At 31.6% G+C, this 27,249-nt stretch overlaps 1 protein-coding gene across 3 annotated transcripts in view; it reads right to left on the reverse strand.

Annotated features, from left to right (window-relative positions):
• Positions 1–27,249, reverse strand: part of LOC140439031 (uncharacterized) — a 359,260-nt gene that overhangs the window by 229,090 nt on the left and 102,921 nt on the right. For all 3 annotated transcript variants that reach the window (XM_072528668.1, XM_072528667.1, XM_072528665.1), the window contains exon 3: positions 19,314–19,343. The gene's annotated coding sequence lies outside the window, so the exon portion shown is untranslated. The remainder of the gene's footprint in view (positions 1–19,313; positions 19,344–27,249) is intronic.

The raw sequence follows: 27,249 nt of genomic DNA on the forward strand, positions 1-27,249 counted from the left end.
AAGACGATCGGTAGGAAGACCACGAAAACGATGGAACGACAACTTACTGGAGAAACATCGAAAAACAGACAGAGTCATGTCTACATAAAAATGAGAAGAAGACTTTTCTTTACCGATTTATTAAGAATACAAACACTACACTATGGAACCTGGAGAGAAAGAGAGAGAGAGAGAGAGAGAGAGAAAGAGAGAGAGAGAGAGATAACTACTAAAACTTTTAGTGTGCAAGACAAAGTGTGCTGAGAGCGACGTGTTTTGTTGAGTTTTATTGAGACTGTTCGGGTGACGAAACAAAAGTGATTTTTTTGAGGAACCAAAAGTTGTCTAAATGCTAAGCAGGTGTGGCCTTTGACAAAATAAGGTACTCAAACATCTTGCAATTTACAAGGGTAGCGGTAATTTAATTTAAAGTAATACAAATTTGGAAAATTTTGTTGGTTTTCCAGTAGATATCTTAAATCTGTTGTTTATAAAACACAAACCGTCGATGATGATGAACTTAAAGATGAATTTCAGTAGCGTTCCATTCAATTACGTCTAAATTGTTCCAAAAAAGAGACGAGAAGTTCGGAAAAAAATTTATTATTGCTTATAGTAAAATTGACAACATTTTAAACAATTATTAAGATAGAAACTAAGTAAGTATTTTGTTTTGATTATTTTTGGTTAACTAAGGTATTTTTATAAAAATAAAATAACTAAAATTGAACATGGAGTATCTAGAACTTTTCAAATTGTCACTATCCTGTATATAATGTTCAGACATAAACAAGTATATATTTTGTAAACTTTCTTTGGTTATTATCTCGTGTCGTATAAATTTACGAGCACTATGTAATATTTAAACTACGGTTTAGTAAGTTTTTAATTAGTTCCCAATTATAATTAAATTTCCTTTCGGTAAATGTGTTGTATAATAATGATTTTTCCAATAAGCAAGAAATTAAAACCTGTTTAGCGATTTCCGATGCTCCAATTGCTACTAATAAAAAGAATTCCTAAAATTTCAATCTTCTCCCAGACGGTAACTGTTTCTACAATGACCCAATAATTCCATATTCTTTATATAATTAGTGATTTGTCGGTACACGGTATTTTCAGTGCCATAGACATACATTATCCATTCGTTTCGAATATCTAAACGTTCAATTAAGGAGACACTGATTCGAGGCAAGTAACGTTAAACTCACTTGATAACGTCTACAAGGTTCGGTAAAGTAGTGCCATTACCAGTAGCAGGTAAGCTGATATGGACCAGTTGGTTCTTACGAGAAATAAATCATTAGTGGAATGCTGGAACGTTCTGAGGCTTGAAGCTGTTCTAGACTAGATTTATCTCAACGTGTTTTTTCTTCTGTTAATGAAATATATTATATAACAATACTGTTTTTATTTTTATTGCCATTGTATAATAATAATTCCCAAAGGAATTGATATAAAAACATAAAATTTTCTGTAATGGACCAAATAAAATTTTGTTCGAAAATTCAGATCTGAAAATCATGACAGAATGAAAAAGACATTTTTATTGAATATTAGGAAGTCTTTAATATTTTTTGCCTTATGGTCAGTTAATTTGTTGATAGGAATGGTATATCCTGCCACCAACGGTTAAATTGCGATAATCGGTTGGTGAAAATTATATGTAAATTAGTCTAATGGGAGACCCCACAAAAATACTTGTTAGTGTTAAACAAGAGAATCCAATGTAACTGGAATTAAATAAACTTGAGCAAAAAATAACCTCAAAAATAAAAAAAAAATCAAAGAAACCTGAGCCAAAATAAAATAAAATATTAATAAATTAAAACAAACCACTTAAGAGGCATGATGTAGCCCGATAGGGTTTTGACGTGACAACGTCTTAAATTAGGTTTTGGCTCGGAGTCACTCATGAAAAAGTGTAACGCCCGCTCACGTCTGTTACGATGAGTCACCGAACGAGAGAGAGGCCCGCCGGACCGGCGAATGCCTTGCGTCTCTCTCCCACTCAAACATGATCGGTCCGCTGCGCGCGCAGCACTAGAGAATTAGGCGCGTTGAATCGGTGCGTGCTTGTGTCTCTGTCTTTCTCGAGCGTTCTTGGCGTTGGAAAACCGAGAAAGCGTCATAATACACACACACACACAATAAGTTCACACGTGTGGTTAAAGTATCGTCAGCTGTGTCTGTAATAATTGTACACTAATATTTCATTATCGTAAACTATGATTGATTGATTAATTGTTAGATTGACACAAAAGTTGAGAAACTGAGTTTATAGGTTATGTCATACTATTGACAAATGTTGATAGTGTTAAGTAAATTATTAGTTTAAATCAATATTATTCTACCGAGAAAAAGACGTTGTCACATAAAATCTTCGCCCGTAAAACCGACTTTACAGGCAACCGATTTTTTTATATTAATATACCTTTTATAAAAGGTTTTTTTTTTTAAAAGGAATTCATGGTTTACAGCCAACTACAGGAATTAATTTTCTTTGTGGAAGAAAATTTTAGTTCAGTAGGCAGTTGTTGATTATAATAGAGCTTTCTATTTCATACGCAATGTGTCCTGCATTGGATAATGTCTGCGTAGACTCTTACAAAAAATTTACAAGAAAGCAACATTTAATGTTAAAATAAGTGAAAACTTACTAATAAAGCTCAATCTTATACTTACACTTACCTTAGAGGATATTAAAAAAAAACTAGAATGCGAACAAAGTAGATTAAGTAGAAGTAAAAATGAATATTTAGAAAACTCAGGTAATGTTAACTGAAGAAGTGGATATCATTCCTTGTGATAGAAAGGTTAAGATTGTAGACGAATATGTGTACTTAAGACATAAAATTAAGCAAGGAAAAAAAAGAAAATTGCAGAAATTACAAGAAGAATGAGAATGACCTGAGTAGTAGTTGGTAAACTAAGCTTAACAATAAAAGATCCAAAAATCCAATAAAAAAGTAAAAGGTTTTTAACATATATATTCTTACTGTTACGACTGATTGTATTAAAACTATGTCACCTACTAAATAATCTCCCTTTAACTGTTTAAGACAATTATGGTCGAAAAGATATTAAGTGAAAAACAAAGATCTTAGAAGAAAATTTAAAGTAGAAGATATTACTGAAACTATCGCAAAATCTAAGTAGAAATGACCAGCACATATGACAAGATAGAGCGAAGAGAAGTGGACAAAATTTCAATTAAGAGCACATAAACGAGGCATAGGATAACCACAAAAAATATTATTCCACGATATTACAGAGAAGGCAAAAAAAACTGGTCCCAAACCAAAGGATTAGACTAGAAGAGGGTGCTAATAAAGAATAAGAAGAAAAGGCATTAAAAACGTATTCGTATAGTATTTATAAACCTAAGCAATGCAACCAGAACAGTTTACGATTACTTAAATCACAATTGTAAAAAAATACGAAAAAATTAAAATTTACTATATAGAAAGATGCCAAGAGGCCACAAAGAAAAATTTAATACAACCAAGAGTTTCCTACAGGCTCATTGCATATTTCCAATACTATGTAAAAAATATATGAATGAATGGGAATACGAATACTTAGTCTTGCAAAAGATTAAATCATTATAATACTAGGCATTACAATCAGTTTTTGGCCTCTTGTGTAGCTCACTTCTAATCTTCCCTTTTCTTTGGGACTCTTCTTCACCAACTAATCTTTGAGTAATGCATCTTTCTTAAATCCTTTTTTAACTCCTGTAGACATCGCTTTCTTCGTGCAGCTCTCCTCCTTTTATCTTGCATTCTTTCGTATACAATTTTTCTCAGGGGTGTTTCCGGAGGCATTATTTTTACTCATCTATTTGATACCTATTGACACTTGAAGTTCAAAATTATCTAAACTATCACTCGTCTGTAGATACTTTCATGTATTTTCCATTCAAAAAATTTAGGATAGTGCTCATGTCATGCACTAGGAGAGAAACACCAGAAACTCATATTAACGACATTTTTGAAATGTTTTTTTAAAATTATCAAGATTTTTTGCTCTTGTGGCCTATGTTTGCTGTGTACTCTTGTATATTATTTAAATTTTGAAATATTGCAAAATGAGTTATGCCGTTGATGGCAGTAGTAATAAAAATAACAAATCTTTTTAATTAACAAGTTTATAAAATCCACTGAATGGATGGCTCTATAACTTTATCCATGAACTTTGACTTAACTTTTTAAAATGGTGGCCCACTTAATCTTTTATTCTCGTTAAAACTAAAAACAATTAAGCCACTTAAAACAATGACAGCTCCCAATATTGTTTTGTGTTACCGCTAATTTTATGAGTAATAAACAGCTTTTCGACTTTACAAAACTATCTCAATTTGTTCCAGCTAATCGGTTCTAAACAGTCGTTAAGAAAAATCAACGCTGACCTCAATATTGTACCTATTCACTAGAAATTACATTACTAAAAGTAATGTCTGGCTTTAGTTTTAATTAGAATTATTGTACAAAATGAGTACGTATGTAAAGTTGATGTACTGTGTGATGGGAATGTTGCATCGCCTGCTAGACCAAAATTAATTGTTAAGAATGTTACGGTACCGCTGGAAATGTTCTACTGACCGACAGTTTTATTTTTATAACTGGAAAATGTTTTACATGGTTTATATAAAGTTGTTTCGTGTAAACAAATTATGGCTTTTTATACCATTTTATTTACATTCTTTTATTCGACTGTTTTTATTGTGTGTGTGTGAATGTACACGAAGTACTTTTAGTTTTAAGAGAATTAAAAATTCTTTGGCACGACGGATATTAGGCAGAGTGGAACTATGTCAACAACAATATTATTTATTTCAACTTTCTTGTCAACAAATTCTAATTTTACAATATTTAACACAATTTTTAATTGTAACGGTGTTAATCGATGTAAATTTATAAATAAGAAGAACAAGATGCATACGTTTGACTTACATTCTGAAGAGGCCTTTTTGCGAAAGTTAATACAAGTTTAAATCATAAAAATCACTCATATTTCATCTCATCACCCAGTAAATCTTAAAAAAACTGGTATTACGTAAAGCCATGTTGTAGACGATGAACGAGTGGATACTGATTCTATTAATATACAATTGACTACTTCAAAAGAAGTTCAAAAATTAACCAAGAACATCAATACAAAAAAGCGCCTGTGTTGGACCTGATAAATGGTGAGATACTAAAAAAATTACCTAGAAAAGCCATAGCAAAGCTTACTACCCTAATAACTACATCTTTTAGACTTAAATATGTTTCCATCCTTTGGAAAACTGCAGAGGTCATAATAATGTCCAAAGTAGGACAAGATAACCATGAATTAACATCATACAGGCCAATCTTCTTACTATCCATAATCTCAAAGGTGTTTAAAAAATTGCTACTACGAAGAATAAAACATATAATTGAACAAAAAAATATTATTCCCACATACCAATTTGGATTTCGTGATAAACACTCCACAGTTAACCAGATCCATGGCATAATAACTGAAATGGAGAAAGCATTGAAAGATGACAAAATTTGTTCAGCAGCATTCCTGGATATCGCAGAAGCATTTCATAGAGTATGGCATGAAGGCCTATGAATAAACGTAAAGAAAATATTTCCTATGCAACTCGTTGAAACATTGCAGTTATACCTGGGCCAGCGAAGATTTAGAGTTAAAATGAAAAACAATTAATCATTTTTGTGGAGTAAAGTAGCGGTACATGCCACTTACAACTTGTTTAACGTAAAAGAAACGAATGAGGCATATTGGCACTAATTGGCAACCAAATGAGCAACGTTATGGAAATGCACGCTTCAACTATATTGGACGTAACGGTTGTTACAGTGACGCAACAGTTTTGGAAACATGGCAATAAGCACTTAATACAGCTACTTCTGCAATTTGGAAAAGACGTGTGCGGGAATGACGTGAAAATTAAATAGAAGAATTTTGGAGGTGTAAAAATCTCATCGATGCGATTGACTTAGTCATCATTTATAATCTAAATGAAGATACCGACGACACTTAGTATGAGTATGTGTCTAATTTTTGATAACATTGTAGGTACATAATATGTTTTTATTTAATCAGCAATCATTATTCAGTTATCACTTATCCTTACAATTTAGAAACAAATGAATTTGTAATGCTCTACTATTTTTGCACTAATAATTGTATATTTCTCTTATCTATTTCTATATATAAATGTAAAATACAATATCAATTAAGACCATATTTTTTATTACGAAACATTGTAATAATCAAGAATTAAAAAAAGTGATAGAAAAACTCATAAACGAAGTTAAAGCAATCTGGAAAAACCAAAAAAGTAGTTTTTCTGTTAAACAGACTCGAAAAGATGGATAAATAAATGAGAAAACCAAATAATATACGCAAAGGGCACGATTTTAAGGATAACAAAGTAATAAGAGGTGCTCCTAACTTTATTACAAATACATTAAATGTGAATGTAAAAGTAAAGAACGTTTTGAAAATAAAAGTCGTGCATAGAAGACAGGAAGCGAAGAAGATATGTAGAAGGAAAAAGGTTGTTTTTTCGACCAGATATTGAGCTATATTGAAGAAAGATTAAAACATAAAAAAGTCAAAAAATGCATGTACCAGATAAAAGTAGCAGTAGAATAAAATAATAATGAAAGGGCACCTAACTAGAAAGAAATTCAAAGACTTGCTCTTATATAGAAAAAATTTCTAAAAGAAACAAGAAAGTTCTTATGTAACTAGCTGATTTATATTGTGTTGTTTATGTTTAAGGATTTATTATATCTTACCATTATGGGGGTATTTTTGTAGTGCTTCTGCACAAGAGCTAAAGGAGTGTTAACTGGGTACATGGTCTCGTTTACTCTAGTTACCTATATATTCATGTTGCTGTTCTATTTTTACAAAAACAAATGTATTCTGTTAATTGTCCCAATTATTTGTATGCTATACATCTTCCTCATCTCTGGAATTTCAACTTTATCGTGCAAGCAAACTTTCAAACGCTAATGACAATAACGAATACTTTTATCATAAATTTCCGATTTTTTTTGTCGTTTATAACAAATTTAATTACGTTACACTGAGATTTGCTATCTATTATAATAAATACAATATTACGGTATATTCACTTAGTACTACCCGTGGAGTTGTTCTACTAACCGACAGACTCATTTTCATAATAAATAAATCGCAGTTGATAATGATTTAAATGGGAAACTAGTGCCCGATACCGTCTTTCACGCGTTATTACATTAACATATATACTGCCGATAGAATAAATTGTTGCTATAAATCATAATTCCAATACATATTAATGTGCGTTTATTGAAGACGTATATTATGTTCGCTACAAATTCCAACGTAGATATTTATTTATAGTTAGATTCATTCAACAATTGTGAAATTGGAGCTACTTCTTTAACATTTTAGCCACTAAGTCGGAATCCGTTTTTTAAATTCAACTTGGGAACAAAATTCCTCCAATAATTTAACTTGATCTACTTCAATAACAATATCAATTTAGACGTACTCAATATATTATTATAATTGAATAGGACTCTCTAGTATGTCTAAAAAATCAACAACTGATCAAATCTTTACAATGATAGCCAATTCTTTAGAAAAACCTAATGTCGATACCCACCACATATTTGTGGATTACAATGCTGCAGAGATAGCAGAGTCAATGTCCAGAATAAAATTGTAAGGACCTTTCATTGTAAAAATGGATCAAGATAGAAAAACAAACTGTCGTGTCTTCTACTAAACCTTGTCCTGAAAAAGTAATTCGAGATTGTCAATTTAACAAAAATTGTACTAACTTTAATAAATCTGTACAAGTGATTGGATAAGCAATAACATTATCTTTAGGTCCATAGAGACTCTGACTAAAGTATTTCGGTTATCAAGAGCATCTACATTAAAAATTTGACTTAAACAAATGCCCAAAAGACAAAATATGTGTCGTTCTAAGGCAAAAATTCAGATACCTATTAAATCGATAAAACTGGAAAGTTCCGTATCAAAACGAAATAAAACTGCGAAGGGAAATATTTCCCATTTTTTGCCAACTTTTTCAGACACGAAACGGAAAACTTAAACATAACAAGTCAACATAAATAAATATGAACCTTTTAAAACGAGTAAATCGGTACTCACCGAAGGGACCTCAGACGTTCAGATACAATTAGCGTCTCTTTGTAAAGTCAATGAAGTCGACTTTACTAAAGTAACAAGACATTTACTTAACACAGACACTACACAGTACTCCCCTGAGTTAGTGATAAGTTATAGTCCAAAAAAATCATTATGAAATTGACTGGCCAGTGTGAAAACTAGTGCCAATAAAACACAAAACACACACAAAACATTTTCTTCGTTGAGACTTAAAATAATGATTAATAACAATAATTATGGGAAATTTGTATGTTTATAAAAAGAGTTTTTTGACATTATGCTTGAATGATAATATTTGATCTGATTATATATACCTATATACAGTCGTGCTATGCTTGGCTATTATGCCGGTCCTGGCAGCTTTGGTAGTGATAATTATACAACAATAGAGTATTTACAAGGGATTATTCAGTTTTACAGCTGTTATTAAAATAACTTTTATAATGAGACACTAAATTTCTGGATACAGTATAACTAGAATATTAAGACACATAAGTAACCAAATAAAAAGATAATTTCAGATAATGTTCATAATAAAGTTTTGGCATGTCAATTGTTAGAATTATAAGAAGGTTATCAAAGACTCTTAAAAAATCATAAGAAAATGAACCCAAGTGGAACTCTGTTTAAGAGAATCATCCAAAACTTTTTTTTTAATTTCAGTATTGTCAAATTCCAGTAAGAGCCTAAGAAGGTATTTATTGAATTCTGGCAGGCAGCGATGAAGGACATTTTTTTTTAGATATATAACGTTATTACTCTTAAGAACAGCTGAAGATAGACAAACGTTTGCCACCATAACCGCTAACCTCCATTGATGGAGACGGCACTTGAAGAAGAAGAATGGAGCAAGACAATCTGGCATCTTTCAGCCGAATAGGATACCAGGCCAGAAGACCCAAGGGTAGTGCTGGATTAACCGTGTTCATTATTCCAAAACCTAGCTTATATAAATGATATAAGAAAACTTGAAAGATCGTTACAATAATTGGATAATCCTATACAGCTCTAGTTTCCATTTTAAACAGGTAGGGCTCAAAGTTTTTAGAGAAAAACAATATCAAGGAACCACATGTAATTACAGGATCAATAAATCACCATTAATGAACATAGATACGAAAGAGTGACTGTAAAGTAGTGACCAAAACAATTCTGTGGACCAAAATAATGTACTTTGCTTAACAAGGATAAGGAAGCGCACAGAAAGCGGAACAAAAAAATCATTTAAAAATTTTGTACGCCAGATATAATAACTCTACTGTAAATATATTTTAAAATTTAAAGACTCACCCTGTTTATCTATCTAACCTATCACTGAAACGTGTTTACAACTACTGGTTTTAGTTTCGTTAGAATCGGCATTTTGAGAAGATCGTAATTAGCTGTTTATTTGTGGTTCCCGGTAGTGTCCAAATATGCCTCGCGTGTAATAATGTAAGTATATCTTTCAATTGTTTTTTAGTCATTATGGCACGAAATATATTTTTCTTTATAAACAATACTTTTTCTCATGTAGATAAAAATTTTTATTAGTAATTTTATCTTTCAGGGATCAGATTCCAGTTAGAAATCCCAATCGACTTACTGATAAAGAACTCCAAGCATTCGCTGATGCATTATTTCTAGAAGAAGAAGAAGAAGAAGTAATTGGGGGAAATCCTGATACTTCGGACGAAGAAGTTATTTTTAACGAAAAACCCAGTTCTGATTTGAATGGATATTCAAGTGAAACTTCTAGCTAAAATGAAAATGAACTACTATTCAGTATGAAGGCAAGGATGGAACAAAATGGTATAAGTATTCTTTGAAAAGTAGGTTTAGTAAAAATAACAAAACGAATATTGTAAAAGTACTTGCTGAACCCAAAAGGTACGCTAATGATACATTGATTACAATTTATAACAAATGAGGCAAGTGCTTTCGCTAAACTGTTTACTGATGACATTATTGAACATATAGTGGTATGTGCCAATATGCAAATAGAAAAGATGCGCCCGAATTACAATCGCGAAAGGGACGCCAGAAATACAACCTAATCTGAAATTATGGCAACGATAGGACTTTTGTCTTTAACTGGGCTTAAAAAACAAGATCAAACACATTCGACAATTAAGATACACGAGCTCAAAAAAAAGCTACTGACAAAGCTGCCCCTACACGATTTATGCTGGACCGCATTCCGGCAATACTCATTAGGTGAACATCTGACAATTGACGAAATACCTATTCCTTTTCGAGGGAGATGCAGCTTTTTACAATATATCACAAACATTTTATGTAAGCGGTATCTAGTTATACTATGGGCAACAACCAGATGGACCTTACAAAAAATTTAATAAGCCAGAGGATATTACACAACGATTGGTTGAAAAATGAAACGGAAAAAACTATATCTAACTTGTGATAACTGGTATACCAGTTATAAGTTAGCAATAAAGCTGTTGAAAGAAAAAGACTTGCATAATTGGAACAATAAAAAAAATAAAAAAAGATCCCAAAAAATTTTTTACCCAATAAAAATTGAATAGAAGCTTTATCTATTTTTGGGTTTCAACAGGAAGCTGCACTTGTATCACTTGTTCCAAAGCTCAGGTGCTGTGATTGTTTGCTGCCTTCTGGCATTTAAAATAAATATCGGTCTTGAGCGACGGTTTTAGAGCGACCACGTCCACGTGGCCCACGTGGATGTTGCTCGGCTGGACTTCCAATGTCTCTAAACCGACGCCACAAACGACTTACGACGGTTTGGGAGACACCCATCTGGTCAGCAACTTAAGTTTGTCGCATACCAGCTTGAAGGAGGCCCACAGCTCTATTTATCTCGTCCAACGTTAGATGTTGTCGTTGCATGGTAAAAAGACAATATCTTTAACTCACCTATTAAGCAAGAATGGTATAAAGTGACTAAAATTAAAAATAAACAAAACATAAAAATGTCGATTTTTTTATCCCTTATAAAAAACATTCTAAAACACGTATCACCAATTATAGTACAAGCAAATTTATATGGTCATGAAATTTCTGTCATTGGTATTGTCAAATTATTAAAATATCCTTCGACTTTTGCGTTGTGTGTAGTTCATCGTACAATAAACCAAATGGCTATAGTGCGACCAGTATGAAACAAACAGATGTGTTCAAGAGAGGACATAAATAGTTAATAAAGAGATCATAGCCAATACGATGACATACGTTTAGTGAATACAGGAATATAAAAAAAAGAAATACAAATAAAAATCTTGGCATACATGATGGAAACAAATTATAGTCGACTTAAAGCACTATAACACATTTTGCCTAATAGCTTAGTTTATAATACAATTAGTATAATCTTTAACAACATCGGAAAGATCCATTAAACACAACAATTATATTTCTAATAGCTTTTTTGTGAAAACAAATGTTCTTCTATTTGTCAGATACTGTTATTTAGAATACTTGCTTTTTTAAATAATCATCATACTATAATCGCTGGTCCAATATGCTCTTCACGCTACAAATTAAAGAGAGATTATTATGTCTTCGGGCTTCCTGGAAAGGCCTTTTGATTAATGACCTAGAACAGTTGTTGTTAAAGTACTTTAGTTTTTTCTAGTATTTTTAATTAGTTGGTAAGTTATATTCTTAAAATTGCTCATATTTCAACGATTATAAAACTAATGTGAGGAATATAATTATTTAAGATATTAATGTTCCATCCTAGCGCTATCTAGAATGTGAATGTCTTATTAAAATGCCGACAAATAAGAGAACTTTTTGAGCAAAAAGTAAAACAATCGATTCGTTTTTATAGACAGTGACCCGAGCAAAGTTCTTAAGTAATAAATGTTTTATATATACATTAAAATATAATACGGTACATTCTTATAGTCGGCTAAAGTAGAAAAAGAGTATAAAAACTCTTTTATTAAGAGTGACGAATAAAGTCCGTACTATAAACATTTTACTTTTTTTGCTTAACAGTTAGCATTGTTGAGAAATATGCGTCCTTTAAAGATATTTGACGCTTCTTGGCTGTTTGGCTTCTTATTTCAATAAACTAATTAAACACTTTTCGGCAGAATTACAATTATTTTCAGTTGTTAAAGGATCGTTAGGAATTTGACTACATGAATAGACGAAACGAAATAGGCAGTTTTGCCTATTCATGACAATAGATAATATACCTCAATCACGGGTAGGAATTAAATCACCAACGGATGCTAAGGGTAGGTGGAATAGGTGGAATGGTGGGTATTAGGTGGAAAATATTTGGACAACCAATAATAATTTTGTTCGAGTATATGCAATAAGTGATAATGAATCATAAGCGAAAAGAGAGATTCTTTTCACGTACTAAAAGATGTATTGGACAACGAAAAGGAAAAAAAGGTTATTTTACTAATTGGATATTTTAACAACCAGATCAAAAAGGAAGACGACGATAAAGTCGGATGATTCGTATGGAAAAAAAAAATAAAAATAATGAATCTGTGCGACTTAGAACAAAATATTTTAAATAAAAAATGTATCAGTTCTCATGCTTACTTTTATCTATAATAGAACCCTGCAGTTAAGCCAATTTCCAATCCAGTGGAAATATGCTCATATTATAATGAATGGAAAGCCAGGTAAATTGCCTACAAAATCTTCTTCCTATCGTCTGATAAGCTTGTTACCCTTGATGTCCAAGATATTTGAAAGACTCCTGCTAAATAGAATAAGAGAAACTGTGCCATTCGAAAACATAATACTCGAACATCATTTGACTTCCGTCAAAGAATAGTAAATAAAATTAGGAAAAGTTTGGAAGAAAAGACTATGTGTGCCTCAGTATTTCTCGATATTCAGCAGGCTTTTGATAAAGTCTGGCACAACGGTTTGCTATAAAAATGAAAATCTTTAGTGTCTAGTGATATGTACCTTATCCTAAAGTCTTATATTAACAAACGTTCGTTTCAACAGCTGCACTAGAATTAAAAGGCAGAATTAAGGCTGTCCATTAGTCTAGATATAGACCAGGTAAGGGTGTGAGACAGGGCTGCAACCTCTCTCCTCTGTTATTCCACTATAGTACCTAAACGGACTAGATTTTCGTTTCATCTTTAAGACAATTTTGTACTATATATTGCAACGTATTATAAATGTATTGACGCCAATATAGAAAATGATATATATGGAAGAAAAATAAAGTAATAAAAGAAATGAATATAGTGAAACTGTCTAAAGCCTGGAATAAAGAAGGAAAATTTAATAAAAATTGTCTATGTTTAAAACCATTTTCATTACAATCAATAATTTTGTCTGAATCTTATAATAACGTAATGGTGTTAATATTGATGTGATCTGACGAATTAAAAATATTATAACAAGTGTAATTACTTTTTATCAGTTTACTGTAGTTCATAAGCTACACCTATCATTGTCACTGTGTTAAAATTACTGTATAATCAATACCGTAGTACTTCCATAATATTATCACGTAAGATTTTGTATTAGCTCATAAATTTTATAACCTGCACAATAAAACAATGGTTGTGAATATGGTTTTTAACAAAATTGTGAATACTGTCTGAAGCATTCATGACACGAGTACCGTTTTAGAGACTTTAATGCTATAATCAACTACAATTGAAAAAGCGCTATGGGAGGTCGAAGTGTTTGACAAACATTCATGAAGCTAACCTGAAGGTATCATTATTAAATCAACACGTGGACTATTTCCGACAACCTAAAACTTCCTCGTTTGTTTTTCGAAGTATTAATAACAGCCATTTGACATACTTCTCTTTATACTTATTTTAATATTGTGATTGTTTTCTATATTGCTGTCTGTAAAATTGCACATAATAAAAAAATTTCCAATAAAAGTAAAATGTGTTAGAGTTGTACTAAGTACCTACTTAATTTACGCACTTTCCATTATCACAGATATTTAAATTTTTCGACTCTGTCTATAAGTTGATTGTTTATTTTCAACTGTGCTTGCATATGGAATTGTCTGCTGAGTAGCAATAATTTAGTTTTTGTCATATTAATGTTGAGACCATATTCTACTGCTATGTTGTCTGCTATATTAGCTGTATTATCAGAATATCGCAAGTTATTTAAGAGGAATTTATTGTATCTAAAAGATTATATTATGGAGGATATAAAATTGCCCTAATGGAAATCCTGGCACAAAATTTTTTGTATATGAGATAATGAAATAAGATTCATGGAAGCCCTAATAAAAGTCATCGATAAAGTTCCTTAACTTAAAGAAACTCGTTAAATTTAAAAATATGCTTTCTTACATTTAACATACCCCAAACAAAGATAAAAATAATATTAGATTGTCTTGGTACATAAAATAATGGACGAAGGTCAAAGCGCTGGTCAATCTTGAGCTTTACTCTAAACGCCGATGAAGCACCACATTTTGAAAGCAATATTATTAACTCCATTACCTAATTTTATGTTGTTAGGTCTAAAATAAAAAGCAATCTATATAAGCTAGTAGTAAAAAAAAAACAAAGATGCTACAATTACTTAAATGCGTTTATAATTTTTGTCTATCTTTTGGAGATCCAAACTTTGAAGTTAAAAGAGACCCTTAAACAATTCTTCAGAAAGTTGTAAAAGCACAAGATTTCTATGTATCTGTATGATAAAGATGGATGCATGTTACGTTTCATCTTTGCATACATTGAAAATATGAGTTGCGGTACGCAAAACCCTAACTAAGCCAGCGATTTGTTCCTGTGGGTACATTTGAACTTTAGTTACTATGAACAACATCCTTATCGTGTTTCTGAACAAGCTATCTCTACTCACAATATAAGATAAAGGAGGGAATATAATTTACTTAACTTATATAGAGGAAAAAGAACAAGAACAACTTTATTTTTAAGATTTATTTTGTTTAATATAAACTCATTTTACCGTTATTTAAATTATTGTATTTCTTTTTATTTTATTCGTAAAGCTATTTTTAATCAACATTATTTTCTACAATTATCTTTTAGTTGCTTTGATTAACACAGTTTTGTTTTTCTTTAGTAATACAACATCATAACGAACAATAATTATTGCAGCAAAACACTTACAATTACTTTTTGTTCAATGTGTGTCACACACAACTTCACACAGCAGAAATAACAGTGTTTTTCTTTATATAATACCTACAAATACCGACATTAGTTTACCTACTAACACTTCAATACATGCATGCAAAAATTTTACCCAGAGGGAAATTATTAATGCAATTGACCCTCTATAGAATGTGATTATGAAGATGTTATCAAGTCCATGAGCTAGCCTTAAGGTGTTTATCATTGTAAATTACGTTTGCTAGTTATATGTTTTTGATAGTATTTTAATAATGATTGTGGTTGCGTTATAAAAATTTTATAGTATACACTTATGATTAAGAATTGTTTGCAAATTACCAATCAGAAATTTTAAACTATTTAATTTGCAAAAAATGCTTTGGCAATCAATAGGTATTAAAGAAAAGATCATACCGAGTTTTAGCTTCAAAGCCTTTATATGATTTTCTTCTCTAAAACAATTCTTTTGACAACAAAAAGGCGTATTTTATCAAATTATCTGATTTACCGATTGACCACGCCAATAAAAGAGTCCATAATATAATGGCACAACCAATTGGACGAAGGCTCAAACTAAACACCCAGTCAATCTATTAACTATAAAATAGTCGCAGAAGCACAATAGAATCTAGAAGCAGAAGACCAACCAAACCCTATGACATATGTGACATTATTTTAGTGCCAAGAATACATAGAAAATTGTCAATGGACAATGGACTGTTAAGTTAAACTTCTTGAAAGTTTAATAGCTGAATACAAGTGATATTGTCCCTATTATGTCTCAAAATTAAAGTTTTTTTAATTACTGTTTAAATGGGAATAAGCCACAATTAAAGGTTAAATAACGTTTATTGACGTTTCAAATTCCACTTCGGAAATCGTTCTTAGAGAACGATTTCCGAAGTGAAATTTAAAAAGTCAATAAACGTACTTTAACCTTTAATTGTGGCTTATTCCAATTTAAATAGTAATTACTTTAACATTCCACAAGAAAATAGCTTCAGAACAATATTAAAGTTTTTTTGTCTTTTTTTTTAAAAAGATATTAACAATTTTCAAAAAATCGACTTTAATCCTTTAATTACCTCTGGTACTGCTCTTGTATTGTACCTCAGTATTGGAAGAGGGGCCTTACAACTGAACAGTTGGCCAAAATATTATATGAAATAACGGATGATCAAACTGAACATTCCAAGATTGAAGGGGACTCAGATGCTGAGGATGTAGTAGAACTTGACACACCATTAGCAAAATCTTCTAGCATAAGTTTGTCTACAATACTCCAGTCTACTCCATCTAGAAGTGGTACAGCCAAAATATACATAGTAACTAACTACTACGTAGCAGACAGAGATTACTAACCCGAGAAACCCTCTCAAAACAAAAATATGAATGCTTCATCATTAAATGAAGATGAAGCAACTTTCGATGTTACCAGTGATTTTAAGGGGTAGTCTAAAGACCAAGAATACCTATTAAATTTAAAAATTATTGTAATTATGCAGAATTCAAGGGTTCCGCAGTGATACCATCTTCTGAATACCAAGTGAGTTTCATTATTGTTTTTTTCAATGACACCTTACTACAATATATTGTAGAACAGTCAAATTTATATACTGTCTAAGCAAACAAAAATTCAGGCTTGTCCTTTAAAGGATTAAAACATTTCCAAGAAGTTTTAATTCTAATGGGATTTAATAGTTTACCTTCTATCAAAAAATACTGATCTGCAGATCCTAATTTTCAGAATGAAAGCATTACTAATAGTTTCCCTCTAAAGAGATTTCTTAAAATATTAAGATATAATATCTATTTAAATGATAACCAACAAATGCCAGCCAGAGGAACTCGGGAATTTGACAAGTTGTACAAAGTACATCTTATTCAAAAATTAAAAAAAAATCTTTATGGAATCTTTTTCTCTAAGCAGAATTATTTCAATTAATGAAAGTATGGTTGCCTTTAAAGGAATGAGTACTTTGAAACAGTATAAACCCATAAAGAGCGGTATAAATATTTGGGCAATGGCATGTGCTGAAACAGGTTACCTCATCAATTTTGAGGTATTTCAAGGTAGGGAACTTGAACGGACTAACGAACATACTCTATGGGAAATAGTTATATTGAATTTAATTATAGTGTTAGTAAATAGGGGACACTGCTTGTACTTTGACAATATTTTTAGCACACTTCCTCTTATAAACAAGTTATCAGAACTGGGTCATTTTGGTTATGGGACAGTAAGACAAACACGAAAATATTTTCCAAAAGCACATTTAGTAGAGTTGTTTGCAATGCTATTATCATGAGTATGTGGAAGGATCGTGGCTAAAAATCTGTAAATGTATGCAGCAATACGCATAATCATGCAGAAACTGGTTTTGTTTTAAGAACATCAAAATCTGGAGAACGAGAAAACATCCACTGTCCTCAAGTCATTGTAGACTACAATATGTATATGGCCGGTGTTGATCAGTTTGACCAACGAATACAGACATACTCAGTAGCTTGAAAAAGTCATCGATGGAGGATGAATTAATTTTATTACCTTTTTGACGTATCCATAGTAAATTCTTACATACTCTATAAAGAATCCCTTAGGCAAAGTAACAGTAGAAAAAAAGCAATATCTTACCTTGAATAGAGATCCAAATTGGCTATCAATCATAAAAGATTTTTCGACAAGAAAAAAAATTGGGAGGCCATTGAATATGGAGTATTTTCAAAATGTTGGTCATTTTCCGCAGAAAACTACGCGAAGAAGATGCCAGCAATGCTCAAAAACGGAATTACAGAAACGCCATGAGATAGAATGCGTTGCCTGTGGCTTTGTGCTTGGATTGATTTAAACCATATCATTTAAGTGCTTAAATTATTATTTCTATTATTATATTTTGTTTGTTTATAACAATATTGTGCAGTATTTTTGTATTATTTGAAGTCCTATACCTATTATTGATACACTTTTTATCATTTGGTACACCCTATGTACCACAGATACTAGCATAAAAATTATTTATTGATTGAAGTCTGGTACAACGGTTGACCAGCATTTTTTTCATATAAAAAACAAAAATAAATCTAGTATCTTATGTACTAACTAGAGCATTTCAAACTATTATTTAAAAAAACTTTAAAAAAAGTTCATCACAATAAACTTGCGGCTTAAAGGGTTAAAGCTATTTTTGCTGGATAAGATGGTAAAATCTACACTCGGCGTGATTCTTATTTAGAAGTAGTCACTCAAAAGTACATATTTATAAACACCTTTAACAACATTTTTAGCTTCTCAAGTAACCCCAGGGGTCCTTATGGCAAAAAAAATGTTTTTTCGAAAAAAAAAAAATTACCGATTGATCCTTTGTTTGGAAAAATTTATATTTATAAATACATATTTTTTTCTCAAAAATACTCTAATTTTTTAAGATTTTTGGTTCAAAATTGAGTACAGGAAAAATATTTCAATTTTTCAAAAAAAAATTTAGATATATATACGCGGTATTTTAGTCGCCTCGCCTTTCCGGTAGGGATCTATGGAGGAGTATCACTGAGCCGCAAGCCCTTATCTCTTGCCGTACTGCTCCACCATAGGCCGATCAGACACCAGCATATTCTAGTCTAAGCCTCAGATTCATTTAGAATTTTAAACTGCTGCGTTAGACTTTTTGTTTTATGTACACCGAAAAAATTTTAGATCATGTATGTAATTTTTGGCAACCTTTCTAATTACATTTCGTGTATTTTTTTGTCGGTTTAAATGGTTATTTTTTCTCCGGAACAGTCTATAAATTAAAAAAATTCCATTTTTTTTGGTGTTTTTTCTTATATTTTCCGCACATAAATATATATAAATGTGTATGTGTCTGTGTGTTTTAGTATCTAGTCTCCAGCCTATTTACAGTAGTCGGTAGTTGCTCGATTGCCTTCTAAATATTTTGTGGTAGATTGCAAATTTTTTAAATATAAACACCCTTGATCTACGCTATAGACCATTTCTTATATGTATGGGACTCGATACATAGACGAGTTTTTCATAAATGTCTAACTTAAACCAAATATAAATAAATCACTTACCGTTGTCAACAGCAGCAATAAGATCTGCACCTGAAAAAAAAAAGTCACGTTATTTCATGATTAATTTATGAAAAACACATCACTTTTAAGTAACACAAATGTATATATTGACACTATAAAAACAGCAGTTTTAACACCTGTCACAGCAACAAAAGAATAATCCTATTAAACATAATAACCTCGTAAACACAAACAGCTTTTTAATACACATTTGAAAAAATTCCCATTAATCTTATTTCCGAAGACACTTCATATATGCCTGCATCAATCACATCTCGGAGATGAATAACTCAGGTTAAAAATAGACCCAACTGGTTTGATCATTAATTTACAATCATTGAATAATATCCTCGTGAAAAGAATGTTAATATCGTTAAAGAAAAAACGGGGCTTCCTGATTCAATGAACCGATATACATATTGGTATGGCATAACAAGAGATAAGTGGTGTTGTCGAACTGGTTCACAAGCTTTTGCTGCTGGACAGTTTCCTAAAATTATCTCAAATTTATCGTTTTAGTTTGTTAGTATTGCTAACTCCTTAATAATACATATAGACCAGGGATATAAGTTTTTCTCAGGACATCACAACAGTATAATATACTTATAATAGAAAAGCTCATATCTTTTCTGCACAGATTTTTGCGTTATCGTTTTTGCTTTCCATTAAAAAGTTTATGACCTATTTAAACTTAAATATAAACATTTTTAGTTAAATATTAAAAAAACCTTAAAAACAGCCTGTTATAAAATTTTTAAAAATATTTTGTAACTCTAAAACTGCAATATTAGGTAAATGAATTACAAAGAAAAAGGGAAAATCTCAGAAGTTGGCTGTATACCATAAATTAAAAAAGAAAAGAAAAGAGGAAATTCGAAACCCAATTGAACAGACAAAAAAGTAATTGGAAATCAAAATGTTTATTTTTTTTTGTTGTAAGTCCGTTTGACCATGTTAAATTCCAATTACTCTTTTTCCTGTTCAATTAGGTTTCGAATTTTTTTCCTAACCCTTCTGTTAGTATATTTGCTAATATACCCTTCTGTTGGCAAATCCTAATAATTTTTCAGTTTTTTAACTACCGTAAAGACGGTCTTATCTATTTTTGAAACACCTTGTGTATGGCTATGTATATATTTTTATAAATTGTATGTGTATACGTGTATATCTAATCCATTCATAAAATGAATTATTGCTACAATTTTCTGACAGCAGTAGATACCAGGAAGTGTAATTAATAAATCTCTTTAATTAAAAGTATGTATATTCTTCAATTGTTAATATACGATAGAAATTAACATCTCTATAGGCGAAAACCAAATATAGTCTTCCTTGTGTAGTTCCATCAACTGTGATAAATATTTAACAGCTATACCCGATACGATCTCCTTCACTAACAGCTATACATCAATGAAGATATTACAATTAATATACAGGAATGTCATCCCACCCAAGAACAAACAATCCTTCCTGCTGTTTGGCCAGCAGCGTCCACCGATACCATCGAAAGCACTCCGGCATTCATAGTCACCTGCTAGAACTAATCAAAATTCATGTATGCTCTAGATGCCGTCAAAGATAAAGAGTCGATGCCATAAAAGATTGCACACTAGGTGCCACAAAATGGGTAAAAAATAGTTCCGACCGTTAACCCAATTCAAACGCGTCGTCACGTCATAAGAGCAACAGGTTTTTCTTGAGCTGAGTATATATCATAAACTTTAAAAGGATAGTCGAGTAGCTTACCAAGTGTTTTATTGTTTAATTGGTACTGTACTCTGTGGTAATCAGATTCAATGCTTCTTTTTATGCAACAGTTGTATAGTTGTCATAGAATAGTCGGGTGTTAGTTATGTTAAGGCTCTATATTTAAAGTGACTGTTATTTCATCACTTTCCATGCCTATTCTTTTTAATAATTTCATACAATTTATAATTTACTTTATATATACATAGAATAATAAATAAACATAATATTAAAGGAAGTGTTGGAGAAACTTAAGCCAATTTTTTGTAATCGCCGGGGATTACTTAGTTTCCTATTTGATTTAAAGTTACCAAATTATTTCCCCTACCCTCAACTACCACATTATCATTGATTTCGGAATGTTCTTTTATCGAAATCATTACTATGCTGTTAAAACTAAGTGATTACCCTCTTAATAAGCTCATTGATATATTCTTTGGTTATTGATTGAGACATTACCTTAAAACAAATTATAATCTTATAATATAACCGTATTTTCCAACTTATTTTAGTGCTTAATTAAATAGAGTTGGTTGCAACTCATCACCCTGTTTTAATCCATGTGCTTTTTGAAATGAGTTTGTCATCTCATATTGTATCTGTATCTTTTTCTGTATAAACAAATATAATGTTAAAGGCTTCCCCTTAAACCCACTCCCTCATAAAGAGTGCTGCTTTCTTATGCCAATTTTTGGTATTTTGCTGCAATTAAAGTCATTCTCATGAGGTAATTAAAATGTGTCATTTTTCCGTTAACCACTGTGAAATTTTTATTGTTAAGACCCAGTCTTCAAAGCCTATGGCATAAAATAAGGAAGATTACTGGAAGCCGAGAAAATACATTTTTTTACGGATACCGATTTTGGTATTTAAAATTCAATTCTCTTCAATCTCATTCCAACCAAATTAAAGTTTTTTTTAATAATGCGAAACCTATTAAATCCATTTTATTAAGTTTCTGTTCTATTATGTTATAGTAATAATTTTTCAAACGAATTATGAAGGTCTTGAAACATTGAATAAGAAAAGGGGACTTGTTTCCCCCTCTTTCATAAATTAAACCATTATTAACCAGCCATATCTTAGAGAAATTTTAATTGTCGCTATTTTATTTCACTACGTCTTTGTTTCAAAATAAATTGATTCTTATTGAATGGAATGAGCGGTACAATGCTAAAAATTGCTAAAGACCAAGCTGAAAATCTTGTTCTTTATGTAAGAGCTAGAAAAGACGTTAAATATACTTTTAAAAGAAACAGCAAAAATTAGATCAAACTGAATATAATACATCTATATCCATTATTTTATAGCTTCTGGTTAGACGTAATCGTCAAAAATAATTTTACATTTAAAAATAAATTGTTATAAATTTTAGCGTGCTTAAAATATTTTGAAAGTTACACTTTAGAACGACTCTACTCCAACGTTTTCCGTACCACAAGCCTTTTTAGTATTTGCTAAATGTCCATTACCTGTTGGATATAATAATTATCCGCCCATTACATAAAATTCATTAGGCAGGCAACTACACCGGTAAGAAGTTTAAAAGATCAGTAAAAATCAGCAGTCTACCCTGAATGATGTACGCTTGATTATAATGAGTCATGTAGCTTTAAATGTATATTATGAGTGCAGATCACCACTTAAGATCGCATTTTCGAACGCTTTAAAAACATTACTCGGCCTTGGTGCGTGTTCAACTATCATAGAAAACACTTAGATAATGGCTATCTCGGTGATAGATAGCTGACCACACACGCTTAACACTCGAGCAGCTGTAAGAATACCCATTAATGCTACTATCAGGTCTATAAAGATCTATTTTAGACCTGCCAATTTTTTGTTTGGCATGGACGGACTGCGATTAGCTGGTGAAAGGAACATTTCGTCTTGAGCTCGAATCTAAAATTATTATTACAGAAGAAAAAATATTTTATGGAACAAATCCAATAACCAATCAATGCAGGATTATTAGCGTCTTGTTAAATTAGGTAGTTAATATTTTATATATTAACAAATTTAGAAAGTATTTTTTTACAACAACATTTAATATGCAAAGTTAGAATTTATAAAACATATGACACTTCCAAGATAAACAAACAAGTTTTGGGTATCCTTGATTTCTTTTAGAACAGTCTCTAAGTTATTGGGAATGTTGCATTTATATCGCTGCTTTATATTATTTAGGGCAAATCTTGATTAAGTTTGCCTAGTGTGAAGGTGCGTCAGTATTACTTGTGTTTTCTTTTAATTTTTGGTTTCTTATTTAAGATTAATCTTATTGCATAGTGAATTTTTACCCAGTTTATCTACAGTTCCATTACGTTTAATTAATATCGTCACCGTGCACCCTTAAAGTGCCTTTACCTCCTCAAGCTTTCTGTGTCATTCTACTCTGTCCCTTGCATAGATTTTCCATTTGTCAATACCGATCTTCTCAGTATCCCATGTTACCCTATCTATCTACCTCAGCTTTTGTCTACCCCGTCTTATTTCCTTCGGCTGCGCTGTTTAAATCTTTTTTTCATATTCGATTCCAAAGCCTGGACTACATGTTCTGCTCACTGCAGACAGTTTTGCTTGATTATAGTGGATACATCTTTTCCATCACACGAATATTGTCTATATTTCCATCATTATTCCATCTTCGCTTGTACACTGCTGGACATAAATCTCCCTTAAAATTTTCCATTTGTTTCGATTTTGTGCCTCTTGCATCCAATTTCTATGGCAACGTTTAAGATCGTCTGTCCAACATGTTGTTCTAGTTTTAGTTTCATTAATTAGTTTGTCTGGTAGTCCTATTGAGCAGAGTTTTGCTCAATAGTAGTTCAGACCCTTCAGTATATACCTAATAACAAGTGTACTATTTTATGCAGTTTTATTTTTTTAATTTAGTCAATTAATTTATGAATGTAGATGTATATGCATGTTTTATTGATTATCGAAAAGCATTTGACTGCATTAACCATCAAAAGATAATGGAAATTCTGAGAACAACTGGAATTGATGAACAAGACATTATCTCAGAACTATATTGGCACCAAACGGCAACAATTGAAATACAGCACACAATATCCGAAGATATACGAATTCGACGAGGAGTGCGACAAGGTTTCGTCTTATCACAGCTATTATTTAATCTGTATTCAGAGTATATATTCAGATAATCGTTAGACGAGGTTTAAGGTAGAATCAAGATTAACGGAACCAGCATAGACAACATCAGGTACGCTGATGATAGTGTACTAATAGCAAGCAACGCACAAGAACTACAAAATATAATAAATGAGGTAGTTCGTTATAGCGAACTAAACTAAACTTCTGAAAAAAACTTCTAAAACTAAAAAAAAGCTAAAGTTCTAGTATTTTCAAAGATACCAACAAACGTAACAAATATCAACAGCCAGTGTAACCCAAAAAAATCCTATCAAGAATCGAACAAGAAAGGAAAACACTCATGAGCATGAAAACATTTTTTACAAGATCAGCACTTAGTCTAGAGCTCAGAATTCGAATGATCAGATGCTACGTTTTCTCTGTTTTGCTGTATGGCTATGAAAGTTGGACAATGGACTCTGAAACAGAAAAAAGAATAGTTGCCTATGAAACGTATATATACAGACGGATGCTGAGAATTTCATGGCTACAAAAAGTTACCAATGGTGAGGTACTTCGGTGCATGAATAAACAAAAAGAATTACTCAGCATAATCAAAGAGAGAAAAATACAATACTCCAAATCATATTAGAAGGTAAAGTGCAGGGCACAAGATCAGTTGGAAGATGCCAAAATCCGTGGCTGAAAGACCTGGGAAGATGGTTCGACCGCTCATCGCAGAAATCTTTCGTGTAGCAGTTTCCAAAGCTACAATTGCCATTTGGATGGCCAACCTTCGAAAGGAGACGGCGCAATAAGAAGAAAAATCAAATTATCTACGTCAGACCTCTTAGGTCAAGTAGAGTTGGTCTAGTGGGTTAAGCGCCCCTTCACATTGTACCGTACCTTCATTCCATTGCTTTATTTTTTTGTGAACTACTGATAGATTGGTTTCATTCTCCTATAGTTGATAAAACTAATTCCTTCCCGTATGTTTATGAATTAGCGTTGGGTTTTAATATTTCATAATGATTTTGTTACTTATAATTAGATAGATTGGATAAGAGGAAAGACCTCAAAAAAGATGGGTAGATGACATAAGAGCAGTGGTAGGCAAACAGTGGATTAGATTGGCGCAAGACAGATAAAGATGGAAGCAATTGGGAGAGACCTACATTCAGGAGTGGATGGAAAATGGTTGACAAAGAGAATGGTTATTCTTAACAATGATAAATTTAAAGTTTGAAGTTTTATTAAGGCCAGTAGGCTAATATGTTGGTTTGCGAGTAGATACAAATTTGCACCCATATATAGTAGCAGTTCTATAAAACTCACGTCTCTTAGGTCTAATGAGTCAGGTGCCTCAATGGGTATATTTACCATTAAAGTCTTCGTCGATACCAAAGCGGTTACTAACTTTATTAAAGCAATTATTATTTTCTTTTTTATAGATGTTGTCTGTGGATCAATTGGACTACTTTGCTGAAATAAAACAACGCATGGGGAAAGCAAGATCAGCGTTCGTAAAGATGAAGGTTCTTTTCAGAAGTCACGATTTACCACTTAGTACCATAATCTCTGTCATCAGATTCTATGTATTTTCTACATTATTAAACGGAGTAGAGGCATGGGGACTCTCTGAACCTTCTGAAAGCTCGAGACCTTCGAGATGTGGTGTTACAGGTGCATCTTACGAATTTCATGGGTGGATCATGTGACTAATATTGACGTCCTACGTAAAATGGACAAGGAATGCGAGATCACTAACACAATCAAAGAGCGCAAATTAGAATATCTTGGCTATGTTATGAGAAATGAACACAGATATGGTTTATTGCAACTAATTCTTCAGGAAAAGGAATTTGGAAAGAGAGGACCAGGGAGAAGAAGAATATCTTGGCTTCAAAACCCAAGGAAGTGGTTTAATACGTCTACAATCGGACTATTCTGAATAGCTGCAAGTAAAGTTAGGATAGCTATGCTGATCGCCAACATCAGGAACGGATAGGCACCGTAAGAAGAAGAGTCTCTTAATGGACAATATTTTTAATCCCACTCATCTTAAGCTTTTGTTTCGCTGCCTTAATCGTTACAATTTTAATTTGTACATCAAATATTATAAACTTTACTTCTTTGTAGTAATTGATGTTATTCTTAATAATAAGTTAATTCTTGTAATTTAAATATTATAAAAAAATTTAATCTTCGAAAAAGATTTTTTTACGAAATGGATTACTTATTTCTGAACGACGAGTTTTTTTTCCTTTTATACATGTACTTTACTATAAACAGTTGAAAACCTAATCGCATAACGTATAGCATTATATACAGCTAGAAGAGAAGAAATTTCACATTCTTGTATCAACTAGTTGTAGTTACGTACTAGCAATGTTATCATTAGTTGTAGCTCGGGATTAACTAGTTCTGTGTTGTAAAATTCTCGATAAATAACTGACTTTACCGCCGCGACAGTTAGCTCCAGTATAGTCTGTTAAAATATTTTATCTTTTAAAGTTTTTGATATAATTTTAGCCGAAGAAGAGTTAAATTACTAGTTAGAGATGTATGTGATTATGCCTTTATCTAGTTAAATATATTCTAACGCAATTACTACGGAATAAGACAATTTTACAGTTTATAAAACGTTTTAGTGACTTTCTACCTATTTCAAAATCATATTATTTGAGGGTGATGCACCAGAAGAAAAACACTAATTTAAAATTGCGAAGAGCTTTAAACGAATTGTTTGTAAACAATTGTACTTTTGCCTCTAAATATCAAAACAGTGCCGAGTTAAAGTAATTCAAAGAAAAGTAAAAAAAGAAGTAAATTCGCAACAAGGCAAAACTAGAAAATGACAGTGATTCCGGATAAAATCCGAAATCACTGTACTATAAGCTAGCTACAATGTTGTAATACAATTTTGCAGTAATTTAGCATCAGCAATATACCGGGACAAAAAATGGTCAATCTTGTAAAGGACTGTTATAAAAACTTAATCACTTTTTAAAAGGACTACACATAATAAACAACTTCTTAACTAATAATTTAGAAGATTTTATCTTACTTATTGCAATTTAGTACATAATCA

The sequence above is a fragment of the Diabrotica undecimpunctata genome, chromosome 4 (assembly GCF_040954645.1).
Source record: "Diabrotica undecimpunctata isolate CICGRU chromosome 4, icDiaUnde3, whole genome shotgun sequence".
NCBI classification, from domain to species: Eukaryota; Metazoa; Arthropoda; class Insecta; order Coleoptera; family Chrysomelidae; genus Diabrotica; species Diabrotica undecimpunctata.